The 15,304-nt window shown below is 42.7% G+C and overlaps 1 long non-coding RNA gene across 1 annotated transcript; it reads right to left on the bottom strand.

Moving 5' to 3' along the window:
• Positions 1-374: 374 nt before the first annotated feature.
• LOC308400646 lies at positions 375-1,812 on the bottom strand. Its single transcript, XR_013972397.1, has 4 exons — positions 1,654-1,812; positions 1,369-1,541; positions 1,029-1,205; positions 375-586 (listed from the first exon to the last, which is right to left on the bottom strand). It is a non-coding gene; the product is annotated as an uncharacterized lncRNA (long non-coding RNA).
• Between the last annotated feature and the right edge of the window lie 13,492 nt (positions 1,813-15,304).

The following is a 15,304-nucleotide window of genomic DNA, read 5'->3' on the forward strand; positions in this document are numbered from 1 at the left end:
ACGTCAGGTTTTGATGTTGAATCAATGTTGAAACCTGACATTGAAACAATGTCAGATTCTGATATTGAAACACTGTTGAGCTATGGTGTTGATTTTCCACCTCTTTCGCACAGTTGCTTTTTATTAAAACAACAGTTAAATCATGACTGGAAATCTACCTTTCTTTATAGGTATTTTAACCAATACTAAACTACTGCATGTTTCCATCAATACTTAAACCACCTAAACACATAATTGTACTTATTCCTCAAATTGGACAACCTTTATAAAAAAAAACCCCAAATGTCTCACAATGTATCATGTCAATATTAATATCCTAAAATAAGAAAGCATTGCATGTGATGTAACAGAGAAAAAAAAGGTCAATAGGCATGTTTTGTTTGCTAAATACTTTATTAAAAGACAGTTTCCTATTTACATTTATATGTTTCACAGAAGTTTGTAATTTTTTACTCTGGGATGGGGATGCATGATGTGCGTCCTGCACCACCCAAACGATCTGGGGCGTATCGGAGCCATTTCTGCACTGCTTGCGCAAAGACAAACTCGGACATAGAGTTTGCCCCTAACTGCTGCATCAGGCCATCTAGGACAAAAATACACACACACACACACACACACACACACACACACACACACACACACACACACACACACACACACACACACACACACACAAACAAAAAAAGTGAATTAGAGCACATGAATAAGCTCTTGTTAACTGTCTTCAGCGGGGAGAAAGTATGTAAACTCCTGGGCTGATAAACATGAAAGTCACCAGGCGTAAATCTGCAAACTGCCGCATTTGATTCCCAAAGAGCTATGAGCGGAAAAAGTGATAAGTCTTAGCATGGTGTGCCGTGTATCCTTTAAAACAAAATAAACATGGGGTCCTCGGGCTGTACAAACTACAACCCGAGGACTAAACAAGCCAAAGACCAAAGACTCCATCTCCAGATTAACCGGACATGAAAGTCTTGTTATTAAGAAAGACAAAGTAATATAGCAAAAAAAACAGTAAAACTTACCAAATATGCATTTGCAGAGCGCTGTATCTTTAAATGCCATTTTTTGCTTTGTCTGGTCCTTGGTTTTTTCCCTGCCCAGTTTAGTACCGAGGCCAGCTCGTTTGTAATGGCATAAGCCATTACACGGCGGACTCGCACCTCCAGTGTGGTCCTTCCAATCAAGGCAAAGCGTCTCACCTATAGACACATTTTAAGAGATGGAATTAGCATGTCTCATGTCTTAAATGTGTATGCAAGTGCTTGTGTGTTTAATCAACAAGCCGTTGTTATGTATTTAAATCACATCTGACAGCTATTACACTTTATAGTTACAAAGTGTACATAACCTTTATATACTTACCATTGCCTTATTTGCCTCTTGTGATTGAAGAGCTGGCTCTGCATTGTTTAGCTCCTCAATGTTGTGCAAGGGCAAATCCAGAGGCAGTACCCCAGCATCTACCGATTCATTGCAGCCGGTATTGCGGATGGCTCTGACCTCCTCACGGAGTTCGTTAACAGCTCTCGTCAGGTCTGACAGAAAAAGATAATTTTTTTTAAGTATTTAAGAATACAGACAACTTGTCAAAAGTTTCCTTGTGTCACACACAGATATGTACAAAGACACTAGACAGTATTTTATTACCTGGTATTTTCACTCGAGGGGCCTGGGGAAACCATTTTTTTGTGGGCTGCTCATCCTCTGAGTCACTATATGTGTACAGGGGATTTGGTCTAAAGAAAAAAAGTTGAAAACGGTCATAAGTAATTACAAATGTGCTTTTGGAATATTTTTTCCTAAAGTTACAGTTTAATTTATAACAACACACACAGGAAACGGAGATGTGCAAGAAGGTACAGTATACAAGGGATTTTTGAAGTGCACAAGTGTACACGGCTTTGCATTTATAAAAAAGTTTACAAGCTTCCACTTTTTGGACTATATTATGTGGTGATATTGCAGATAAACAGGAAACAGATAATTACAATATATTTCATAGTCACTACAAAACTTGATCTATTGATTGAACTAAATAATAAATAATAGCTTAAAATGTATATAGGCAACAATTACAAGCAAACCCGTATATGTAAGCATTTAAACACTGAAGATAATAACATTAACAGTATTTTGTCTAAGTCTGCCATTGTAGGAATTCATGGCACCGAGACAAAAACTTGGCGCACAGTGTGGCGTCAAAATAGGCGCACACCTTTGACGCTGTGTTTTCTCCGTCTTCCTCGTCCACACGTAAATGCTAAACGCAGTTTACGTGTGGACAAGATACACATACACACAACTGAACTGAACCTTTCAACTGTCTTTGGGCTGTCGGTGCCTTTTAGAGTGTTTTTTAATTACCTGATAATTTGCTGACTTCTTTTTTGGGCTGTAAGCTACACATCAGTGTTCCAATTTTGGTTTGTGTTATTTTAGTCTGCTACTTGGCACTTATTAGCAGGTATTAGTGTCTGTGTGATCCAGTTATACGGTCTTTGGATGCCGCTTATTAACCAAGTGTTAATAAGTTAGCACTCCATCTTCATTTCTAAAATTGTCACATCCGTCTCCTAAGGACAACAGAATGCATCATGTCAGAGGGGCTGCTTCCATCTGTAGTTGGCACATTGGTTTTATTGTTTGTTGGCTGTTTTCATTTTTCTTTTTACGTAATCTTTGGGAACGCTGACACTTTTCTCGAGACACCTCACCTCATGTTGCTATTGATTATAAAGTGGCAGGTTGCAGTAGGAGGATTATGACTTTATTTATTGGTTAACAGAAATATATAACATAGAATACGCTGTATCAGTACGACCATTAATAGTAGTAAAACTTTAACGCCTTAAACTTACTGCATCTACATCCATGCTGTTCGTGATGAACACTATATTGCTACTGTACTGTTGAGTCAGGCTGATAACTTTTCGTCTCTTAGCTCTGAAACAAAAAAGCTGCTGTTTGAAGTTTTGCTGCTCGTGGAAAAGCAGCAGCAAGCACCCTCAGGCCTCCTGCTTCAACTCTTAATTTGATTCCTTTTTTTTTTTTTTTCTTTTCTTTTTTTAAATGACATCAGAAACAGCAGTATGCGACATTACGTGATGGCAGAGCTTCAGTTCATCCTTTGTCATTTTTTTTTTTTTTTTTTTAATAAATAGGACAGGGGGAATGAATGAGAGAAAGAGGGGGAGAGAAAGAAAGAAAACCAAAGGGGAGAAGAGACGGTGAGAAGGGGGGGGAAGAGAGAGAAAAAAAAAACGAAAAAAAAAAAAACTCCTGGGTCACCTGTATGGAGAAAAAAAAACAAACAAAAAAAACAAACAGAGGAGACAGCAAACAACAAAGAGCAGCCTCGGGGCTTGGGTCCTGGTTGGTGTGTTGCCGGGGTTGTGGGCGGGTGGGTGCATGGGGGCCCGGCCCTGGAGCAGGGTGCCGCCGGTGCGTCGAGCCGCCTGGGGGGCTCTTCAACTGGTGGGGGGGATGGTCACATCTTGCAGGAGCTTTCTTCTCTTCAGGAACTCTCTGCAGGAGGGGGAGATACAGGAGAGGTGGAGGAAGATCTCAGCCTGGGCGTTTACCGTCTTATGTAGTCTGGAAGATGAGTGGATGGTGGGGTGGGTGCAGTTTTCTCTGTGGTGGGGTTGGGTGGACTGTCCAGGGCTCTGTGGAGCCGGGGGGCGCTACTGCACTGGGCCCCGGTCTGATGGGCCTGGGCCCCCTTTCCCTGGCGGGTCGCGAAGGGTGGGAGTGCCTACTGGGGTCAGCGGGGGAGCTGGCCCCAGGGAGGGGTTACCTACCCCTCCCTTCCTTCCCTCCCCATCTCCAGCTGCCTCCCTCTTCCCGCTCCTCCACAACCACCCACACATGCAGGGCCTTGGAGTAGGGGTATGTCACCAGGGTGCAGAGGAGGCTACCCCCCCCTCTGTCCCCTTCTGGCTGCCTCTGCCTCAATTTTATCCCACAACTTAGACATTCACATTATTCACACTCTCATTATACATACATATAGGATCTTGGGGGTGGGCTCAATCGCGGAGTCCAAATTACCATCAGGGTGTATACCTCACCCCTGACGTCGTTGCCCACCTCTCAATTTTAAATACACTTAGTCATTGAGGGCTAGCAGGAGGGACTATGCGCTTACCTGCTGCTCCTTGGCAGGTAGCTCCATGCCCTCCTGGGTTTTAATTGCACCTTAGAACACATATGCATCAACACTACAATGAGCGGGTGGAGGGAGGTTTGGAGTCTTCTCCCACCCCCATTCTCTGCGGCCTGCTGGAGCGGGAGGGCTAGTAGGAGGAGTTGGCCGTCCGACTGCGGTCTGGGGTGTGGGGCCTCCCTGCTGCTGCGGAGTCGGGGTGGTCTGCCTCTCCCCACCGCAGGGAAAAGGGTAACACCACCTGGGTCTGGGTGCAATTCCCCCCTCCAGGGGCAAGGGTACCTAGACCCGGTTTGTAGAGTACGCTTGGGGAGTGTGATCGTGTGTACAACGTCTCTTTATGTCTGTCTCCACGTTGGTTGAGTGTGGAGTGAGTGCATATGAGAGCATGAGGGTGGGAATGGATGTTTGTGTCTGTGTGTGCCTGTATGTCTGTGTCTATATGTCAGGTTGGGTATCAGACGCCACCTCTCTGGGGACACCTCAGGCCCTCCAAGGTTTGGAGGCCTATCTCCCCCCACCACCACTTCCCCTGCCAATGGCGTCCGGGTACACACCGGCTCACTCCTTGGCGGCCGCTTGTCGGGGCCTGGGGCCTGGGGCTCGCTCGGGCCCCTTTGGAGGTGGGGTGCCCCCGGCCTCTCGGCCTGGGGCTCGGTCACTCAGGCACAGCTGGGGGCCGGCGGAGCTCACGGGCGCGTCACTGCAACTCCCCCTGGCTTCTGCTCCGCGGCTGCTGAGTGAGCCCTCATCTGGGACTCTCCTCAGCTCTTACTGGGACAGTGGCGCGGCTGCCCCTCTGTTGGTCTTCCATGGTCTCTTGTGTTCTGGGGGCCTCTGGATGTCTGGAGTTTTGATCTCCTCCATACCCGCTTCACACCCTGGAGGACGGGGCTGTGGCCCCCCCACACTCCCTAGCAGATCATTACATGGAGAAACCTTTGGAATGCAAGCATGCTGATCCACACAGGTATGCACACAGGTGTACACATGGGTATTCACAGACGCGGACTAAAGCTTTCTTGGCTGCTGCCTCAAAGCACACTGTGCGCTGTCTATCTTGCGTGCGGAACAATATCGTTTATTATTTAGTAACTATTGATATCTATGACTAGCTAGTTTATTGTGATGGTGCTTTGTTTTCTCTATTATTATGTTGCTCTTTGTTGTTTGCTGTCTCTTAATTTGATTCCTGCCTCTGCCTGCTCCCTTCATCATTTGGAGCCTCGTGGTTTTTTTTTTTTTGTGTACACTATGACATTTTTGTTCCTTTTCCTTCATCCTAACTCACGCTTCTTATGTTCCATGTAGCTTTAATTGCATGTGAGTCAGCTTGGCTCCTTCAGTGATTCACTGCATTACAGCTCTTTCTCATCCACGATGCAGCTCTGAGAAGTGTCAGCACCACATCACTGTATTTTCTGCACAATTGCTTGACTTAAAATATGCACAAAATTGCATGTGCGCGCACACACACACACACACACACACACACACACACACACACACACACACACACACACACACACACACACCGTGGAGGAGCATTTGTGTTATTGAGTGTCCAGAATTTTAATAATGTGTCTGCCAATCAGAATAAATTTCTTTGACTACATTACACTGACACTGATTTACTTGAGGCGATCTTATTCATTTTTATCTACCAAGCAATCACAGCGTATAGCCCTATTTAGATATATATGGAGAAAATCATTTGTCAGCTAAATGTAATCAAAAAGACATAGGTCTGTTTCCCACTATTCATCATTTCACAGCGCTGTACTTTTATCCTCCGAGCTGCACTTCAAAGTCCCATCAGGCCTGCAGACAGCAAGGATGAAGAGTGAATATGGATGTATAGGACTTCAAAAGATTTGCACCCCATTCACAAAACCTTCGTTATTTATTTATTTATTTACACAAAATAGTCAGAGTTCAGGCGTTTTTACTAGCCAAACTCACAATACTGCATGAATTAACATTTCCCCTTGACTTTTAAGTACAGGCTTGGTGATGCAGTCCTTGACATACTGAAAAAGAACATCTTATGTGACATTTCTTTGAAGATGATTTTAATTTCTGCAACACAAATAAGCAGGTGGGTAGACAGATCTCTCAGCTTCCCCCTGCATCTACAATGACGTTGAATGTTTTCTTTGGGGAATTATTACATTGGTGCTTCTCCAACTTTTTCCATGTTACAGACTAAAAAAACAAAATAATTTTTTGTGACAATCTGCAAAATTTTCATTTTGCAGTACCTTATAAACTGTATAAACTGAACTTAAATTGAAGGTTTCGATGGAAGTTAGAGTTGCCTATGTTGCACTAGCCGATATAAGAAAACTTCTCTGTTTGGATCGAGCTTTAATTAGATTATTCTACCACTTTAAGATGAGAAATACAATATATAACCAGTCGTCCTTTAGCAGGGGTCCTGCTACACCGTGGGTTTAATTAAACCATGTTTTAATCTGTACTATCAGCTATTGAACTGCAATTCAATGCCAACACCTCCAAGTAAAATTGTGCTTACGATTTATTTGGTTGTTTACATTTCTTCCTCATCTTTGTGTGTCTCTCGCTGTACTTCATTCTCATATCTTTTATCTCTCTTCCCTGCTGTCTCCTCTGTTGTTCATTCTTCTACAGTAAAAGGTAATGAATTACATGAGGCACACCACATAGATCCACTGAAAGCCAATAATGAGGGCAGTGACCCTCAGGCTGCTCCTGTAGTCTGCTCCAGTACAGGGGTTAATGGGAGTAATCTCACCTTGATTAATCATACTAACAGTAATTGGCTATTGGTAGCTTTCTAAGTGGCCTTAGGCATTTTCCCTTCTTCCTGTATTTTCCTCAAACTGTCTGTGAAATAAACTGTCTAAAGTCTGCTGTCCTGATCCAAGTATCATGCCAGGATTTGCAGACTTTAAGTGCCTAATATGAACATTTATCTGCAACTGTTCAATCAGATATTACTGCTTGTATATGAAAAAGCTGTAAAAATTCTTAGGATGAGTTTTTTTTGTTTTTGTTTTTTAATCTAGTGTGTGTTGGTCGTGGGGCTATAATGAAATGTGCACTGGAGCGTAGAGGTTACAGACCTCAAGACAGAAGTAACTCTTTTTGTGGCCCATAAGAGTCTCACTGCAAGTCATTTTCGTCAGTTTCATCATGTGGCCAATGTTTATGTAAATTCAAAACACTACATGACTGGTTCCAGAAATGAGCTACAATTCATTTTCCCGCCTGTTGTTACCCTCGTGGCACGTGTTATGTTTTATTTTGCTCAATTAATCTTCTGGCCTTTGACGGCTTGGTGACGCAGCGGTAATGGAGACATAAATTTCTCCTGAAGGCTTTGGTCCTTTTAACGGAAACAGATAGGCTGCAGAGATCGATAAAAACGCTGAGCATTCATTTTAACAGGGAAGAGAATGTGTGCATGTTAGACCTGGGTGTTGAGCAGAGGAGGGCATAAATAATTGACTAAACTGAATTGCCTTACAGGTTGCATACTTAGTGTTAGTGAAGATTTCTATTCTCTTTACTTTACACTTCCAAACTGCACCATCCCACACTGCAACAAGTGTACCTGTGTGTAGTCACAATGACGATTGTTGAAGGGTCTCTTAATAAGGAGCAGGGTAGAAATACAGCAACCAGCTTTTGGATGCCGTCACTTTTCTCCAGTGGAACTCACAAATAACATCTGCAGTAATTTATATACTGCTGTCAGACTGATGTGTTAAGATCAGGGGCTGAACTTGCTTGAAAACACAGCTAGTTATTTACAGTGTCAGTCAGACAATAAATCCAACATTTACGAAATGCTTCCACTTCTAATCCTCCTTTTCTTCTTTTTGGTTTCCTCATCATTAGCATTTATATTAATAAATTGAAGCGCTAATCAAAAACGTCTATAAAGTCATATGATTTAGTCTTCACTGAAATAATTACACAGAAATCACACCTGTAAGTTTGTGGAGTTTCATCTGTATTTAACATAAAACAGATGTGCACCATCACAAGTTTTGGTTGTTAAGGATGTAACTGTGCAGACTAGTTGGATCAGCACTTAATTCACAACCAGTGTGAAAGTGTGTAGGGGCTGGACTGGAACTCAGTCTTTCTTTGCTTTTTCTTCTTCTCCCTCTATCTCACTTCCCTTACCTTTGATTTTGTTGTCACTCTACGGCTCTTGTTTGTTTGTTCTTTCTTTATCACTCCCGGTCATCCCGATTACACCGAATCGCTCCTCATTTAACAAGAGAACTGCCTTTTTCTCACACTCTGACCTTTATTAGTTTCAGTCTTCAGCTCTGCTTTTGTTTTCTTTCAGGAGTCAGTTTTTTTTTCCATTTGTGTTCTGTAACTGTAATTTACTTTAGAAAAAACATTTAATTTTAAAGGTCTGTAATTTCAATGCTTTCTTTATTCCCTTTATTCTAATTAGATGCATGTTTTGACGGTAAGCCTTTTTTTCTGAACATCCTAATTAGGACAAGTATTTTAATTTTCAGATTTAGAAAATTTATATTTTTAAGCAGACATGATATCGTGAAAATACTGAGATTTGGATATATGAGTAATGGATGTGTGTTTTTTGTTTTGTTTTGATTTTGCAGACAGTGCAGCACAGCCCTACAGTGTGTAGGGAACAGCTGGGAACACCATACGTGCACAGCTGTTTGCGTATAAACCTCCTTTCAGTATTGCAGGTGTGTGTGATCTTGCACTATAGAGGCCATGCCAGGTGTCTTAATCAACTGTAAGTTTTTGTTACTTACAACCATTTCGTCGGACTTGGAAATCACATTACATATTTGACATATTTGAAGCCTTGTCTCTCAAGCTTCTGTAAAATTCTCCCCCAAAGTCCAGAACTCTCCTTTCTCCAGCTTGACAACAGCATCCACAGATTACATGATCAGTTTCTGTTACTGTCATGTTGCCCTGCAAAAAAACAAACCAAAACAACAAAAACCCTGGTGCAGTCAGATCCCTGGAAAACCACCACCTCACACTTTCTTATAATCAGCCTCTGACAATACACTGAAATGAAAAAAATGAAATATCTCTTATTTCTATAGATAGTGTTTACATTAAAACAAGCATAGAGCATGTTCTTCTGCATTCAAATCAAACAGGGTTCAAGGATGTGCCTCCTCAGCTGCAGCACGTTTTAAATGGATTAATATTTCTACCATCTGGAAAAAATAGGACTTGCAAGTTCATTGCATTAGATTTACATTAGCAAATGCATATAATTGGATTCGTCAGTGTGTGGAGAATGTTATCTGTAGCTCTATAATTTGGCTGTACTGCAAAGGGCTGAACTCAGCAGATGGATGGATGCTGGCTCTTGGCACCTTCTCACCGCCTGTGTGTGTGAGCAGCTGAGTACGCCTCATTTATGGGTGTAAAGATGAACATGGCTTTCTCCACAATCCCAAATCCACTTTGCGGTGTGACCAGGAGATATTTTATTTTGTATTCTTATGATCACAGTTATAATCAGAAGTATCAATCATTAATCATTTACCATTGTTGAACCAGTTGACAGAATAATCTTTGAACCACATCTATGTTAACATTAATCTACACAGATTGTCAGTACTTTAATCAGTCTATTGTTGTTCTGTACTATTCATGTTATTTGCTTAAAGCTGTTTCACAGTTCTGTAACCAGGGCGAAAACAAGAATGTTTAAATTTATGCAGGAGGAGTATATGCAACAGGAGAAGTGCTCGGCCTATTTTTTTGCTCAAATGAAAAAGAAAGAGGAAAAAGGGGCAATTATGGAACTGGAAAGGGAAGGGAAATCGGTTACTGGACGGGATAATATTTTGAAGATGGTAGAGGAGTACTACAGTTCATTGTTTGGTGTGGAAGAAGTAGATAGAGGGGCTCAAGAAATGGTTTTAGGTTTTCTGAAAGAGAGGTTACCAGAGGACGCAAGGAAGCTTTTGGAAAGGAGCATAACAAACCACGAACTATACGAGGCGATAAAGACAATGAAGAATAACAAGGTACCTGGGATAGATGGACTCACAAAGGAGTTTTACATCACCTTTTGGGATCTCATCGGAGACCACTTGTTGGAGGTATTTGAAGAAATGTGTGAAACGGGTAGAATGCCAAAGAGTATGAGGACGGGTGTGATAAGTTTTCTACATAAGAAAGGCTCACCTGCTGTGCTTTCAAATTATAGGCCTCTTTCAATGGTCTGCGTGGACTACAAAATTTTGAGTCGAACTCTAGCAAGACGCCTGGCCCGAGTCTTGCCTGCTATTATTAATGCAGACCAGACATGCGGGGTAAAGGGCAGGCAGATTGGTTGGAACTTACAATTACATAGAGATGTGCTTACACTTGATCAGGAAAAAGCTTTTGATAGGGTCAATCATGATTTCTTATGGAGGGTGATGAGAAATTTTGATATAGGAGGTAAATTTTTGAATTGGATAAGTATGATGTATACTGACATAATCTGCAAGATAAAGATAAATGGACACTTAACAGAGGAAGTACAACAAACGAGAGGGCTACGGCAGGGTTGCCCCCTGTCCGCCCTACTCTATGTTATATATGTAGAACCTTTAGCATGTGCAATAAGAGGAAACGAGAAAATTAGAGGAGTGCCCTTGCCAGGGGGGAGGTGTTGAAGATCTCCCAGTACGCTGACGACACAGTTCTTTACTTGGAAGATGATGGAAGTGTGAGGGAGATGATACGAACAATACAGACCTTTGAGAGCGCTGCGGGGTCAAAGGTCAATGAGGAGAAATCAAAATATAAATTTTTGGGACGATGGGCAGGTAGGAGACAGACGCTTTGCGGGCTTTCTTTGTGTGAAGGGTCCATGCAGGTCCTGGGCATTGATTTTGGAAATCCAGCAAATTACAACTGGGATTTGAAGATAGCGAAGATCTAAAAGAAATTGGGGATGTGGTCAAAAAGAAAGCTCACTATAACTGGCAAAGTTTTGGCCGTAAAAGCTGACATCTTACCTGCCCTACTCCATTTGGCATATGTCTTTCCAATGCCACAGACTCATAGGAAGGTGCTAACACGGGGAATTTTTAAATTAATATGGGGGGGGGGGGGGTATGAATATGTAAAAGAACAACTATGTATCAGACAATATCAAAAGGTGGGAGGGATGTCCCATACATCCCTTTGAAATTGGATGTGATGTATTACAGTAACATATGTGATCCTCTCCAGTCACCCCTTTCCTGTCAAAGTGGAACTCTGGAGCAGAGCAGGCGGGGCCTGAGATCTGCCCCTTCAGCCAAGCAAACAGGGCCTACCGTGACGCCGGAAGCCGGGACGAGGAGTCACTGCGGCTTCCTGCGAGGCCAAAGAAACACACACTCTGGCTTCTCTTCAAAACGTACAAGTCTTTCGCCTTTTACTAAAGACTTCCGTGGAGAGTGAGGCTAAGGAGTTGCACCTATTTTTGGCAGGGTCTGCCGTCTGGCTGGCCCCTCTCCTCGTTGTTCAAAAGAAGAAATAGAAGAAAGCGCGTCTAGCAGATTTCAAATGGTTGACTGCGTTGTGACGACAGACACAGACTGGCTGGAAACTGGATTTATTTCTAAAAGACAAAGTGCAGCAGCAAAATCAGTGTCACACAGCAACAGCAGGCCTCTCCTCATCCCAGTGTGGAGTCCATGCAGCTCTGCTTACAATATATAAAAGAAAATACAATCTATCAAAACAACGATTCTCCCAACAGCCACTTTAAAGTCAAATGTTATAGTGGGGTAAAACAGAGACAAATATGAAGCCACTAATAATAACTTGTAATATTTAAATCCCCACTAAGATGGATCAATTACACAATACATATTCAAACAACTTTAACTTTTCTCAACATGGCTGAAAATACTATGCAGTGTGCAGCCTCAGGTGATGAACTCATTATACACATAAAACATAACCTATACATTTACACATACCTAGAAGACAAAGTGCAGCAGCAAAATCAGTGTCACACAGCAACAGCAGGCCTCTCCTCATCCCTGTTTAGCACAAGTAAGGACCACATAAACGGATGGTGTAACAGATAAAACGCAGTTCCAATTACTATTTTTCTCGTTCAAAGCAATCAAAAACACTTTGGGAGCTTTTAGCCATGAGAACTAATAGTTAGCAAAGAAAAATACACCAAATTTAAATGTATAATTTAGTACAGGGAGAGGAGCTACAGAAAGTGTGCCTCACCAGTGTGGAGTCCATGCAGCTCTGGCTGGGAAACCCCACACACGCAACATGTTTACAAGTGGCGTCACACTGATTAATGCCCCACTTCAACAGTGACACGTGGAACCTTAGTTTTACATAAATTAAATTTACACAATAAAAAATAAATAAACTATATACAATACAGTTTTGAGAATGTTCACACTCAGTATATTATATCTCAGCTACACGCACAGTTCCAGGAAGCTCCGCAGGCCTCTGAGGTACTGTAGGTGGGCGGAGATTTGAAGCGGCTCCCTCCCTGTGAGCCAAGTGAAAGAGCGCACCGTCACAAGCGAGAAGTGTCCCGAGAAGGCGGCTCAGCCAGGAACCTGGCTAAGTATCTGTTCTTATCAGTTTAATATCTGATACGCCCCCGATTTGGGGGCAACGTATTAAACGCATTTTTAGAACAGGGAGCCGAATAAGGGGCTCGCTCCGTTCGCTCCACGCATCGCCCCGGTATTGCAGCGCCTCTGGGAACGGTGCCCCCTTTGCTGACTTTGTGCAAAAGCAAGAAAGCCAAACAAAGTAAGGTCGGCCAAACCAAGAGCCAGAAAGCAGCCGCAAGCGGCGAAAGTGCAGGGATAGAAGCTCAGAGAAATAAGGAAAAAAACTGGGAAGATAGCGAGGAACTGAATATATTATTAAAGGAACAGGAGGTTTTGTTTCAGGAGAGGGCGAAAACAAGAATGTTTAAATTTATGCAGGAGGAGTATATGCAACAGGAGAAGTGCTCGGCCTATTTTTTTGCTCAAATGAAAAAGAAAGAGGAAAAAGGGGCAATTATGGAACTGGAAAGGGAAGGGAAATCGGTTACTGGACGGGATAATATTTTGAAGATGGTAGAGGAGTACTACAGTTCATTGTTTGGTGTGGAAGAAGTAGATAGAGGGGCTCAAGAAATGGTTTTAGGTTTTCTGAAAGAGAGGTTACCAGAGGACGCAAGGAAGCTTTTGGAAAGGAGCATAACAAACCACGAACTATACGAGGCGATAAAGACAATGAAGAATAACAAGGTACCTGGGATAGATGGACTCACAAAGGAGTTTTACATCACCTTTTGGGATCTCATCGGAGACCACTTGTTGGAGGTATTTGAAGAAATGTGTGAAACGGGTAGAATGCCAAAGAGTATGAGGACGGGTGTGATAAGTCTTCTACATAAGAAAGGCTCACCTGCTGTGCTTTCAAATTATAGGCCTCTTTCAATGGTCTGCGTGGACTACAAAATTTTGAGTCGAACTCTAGCAAGACGCCTGGCCCGAGTCTTGCCTGCTATTATTAATGCAGACCAGACATGCGGGGTAAAGGGCAGGCAGATTGGTTGGAACTTACAATTACATAGAGATGTGCTTACACTTGATCAGGAAAAAGCTTTTGATAGGGTCAATCATGATTTCTTATGGAGGGTGATGAGAAATTTTGATATAGGAGGTAAATTTTTGAATTGGATAAGTATGATGTATACTGACATAATCTGCAAGATAAAGATAAATGGACACTTAACAGAGGAAGTACAACAAACGAGAGGGCTACGGCAGGGTTGCCCCCTGTCCGCCCTACTCTATGTTATATATGTAGAACCTTTAGCATGTGCAATAAGAGGAAACGAGAAAATTAGAGGAGTGCCCTTGCCAGGGGGGAGGTGTTGAAGATCTCCCAGTACGCTGACGACACAGTTCTTTACTTGGAAGATGATGGAAGTGTGAGGGAGATGATACGAACAATACAGACCTTTGAGAGCGCTGCGGGGTCAAAGGTCAATGAGGAGAAATCAAAATATAAATTTTTGGGACGATGGGCAGGTAGGAGACAGACGCTTTGCGGGCTTTCTTTGTGTGAAGGGTCCATGCAGGTCCTGGGCATTGATTTTGGAAATCCAGCAAATTACAACTGGGATTTGAAGATAGCGAAGATCTTAAAGAAATTGGGGATGTGGTCAAAAAGAAAGCTCACTATAACTGGCAAAGTTTTGGCCGTAAAAGCTGACATCTTACCTGCCCTACTCCATTTGGCATATGTCTTTCCAATGCCACAGACTCATAGGAAGGTGCTAACACGGGGAATTTTTAAATTAATATGGGGGGGGGGGGGGTATGAATATGTAAAAGAACAACTATGTATCAGACAATATCAAAAGGTGGGAGGGATGTCCCATACATCCCTTTGAAATTGGATGTGATGTATTACAGTAACATATGTGATCCTCTCCAGTCACCCCTTTCCTGTCAAAGTGGAACTCTGGAGCAGAGCAGGCGGGGCCTGAGATCTGCCCCTTCAGCCAAGCAAACAGGGCCTACCGTGACGCCGGAAGCCGGGACGAGGAGTCACTGCGGCTTCCTGCGAGGCCAAAGAAACACACACTCTGGCTTCTCTTCAAAACGTACAAGTCTTTCGCCTTTTACTAAAGACTTCCGTGGAGAGTGAGGCTAAGGAGTTGCACCTATTTTTGGCAGGGTCTGCCGTCTGGCTGGCCCCTCTCCTCGTTGTTCAAAAGAAGAAATAGAAGAAAGCGCGTCTAGCAGATTTCAAATGGTTGACTGCGTTGTGACGACAGACACAGACTGGCTGGAAACTGGATTTATTTCTAAAAGACAAAGTGCAGCAGCAAAATCAGTGTCACACAGCAACAGCAGGCCTCTCCTCATCCCAGTGTGGAGTCCATGCAGCTCTGCTTACAATATATAAAAGAAAATACAATCTATCAAAACAACGATTCTCCCAACAGCCACTTTAAAGTCAAATGTTATAGTGGGGTAAAACAGAGACAAATATGAAGCCACTAATAATAACTTGTAATATTTAAATCCCCACTAAGATGGATCAATTACACAATACATATTCAAACAACTTTAACTTTTCTCAACATGGCTGAAA

The sequence above is a fragment of the Rhamphochromis sp. 'chilingali' genome (assembly GCF_963969265.1).
Source record: "Rhamphochromis sp. 'chilingali' genome assembly, chromosome: 8".
In the NCBI taxonomy this organism is placed as follows: Eukaryota; Metazoa; Chordata; class Actinopteri; order Cichliformes; family Cichlidae; genus Rhamphochromis; species Rhamphochromis sp. 'chilingali'.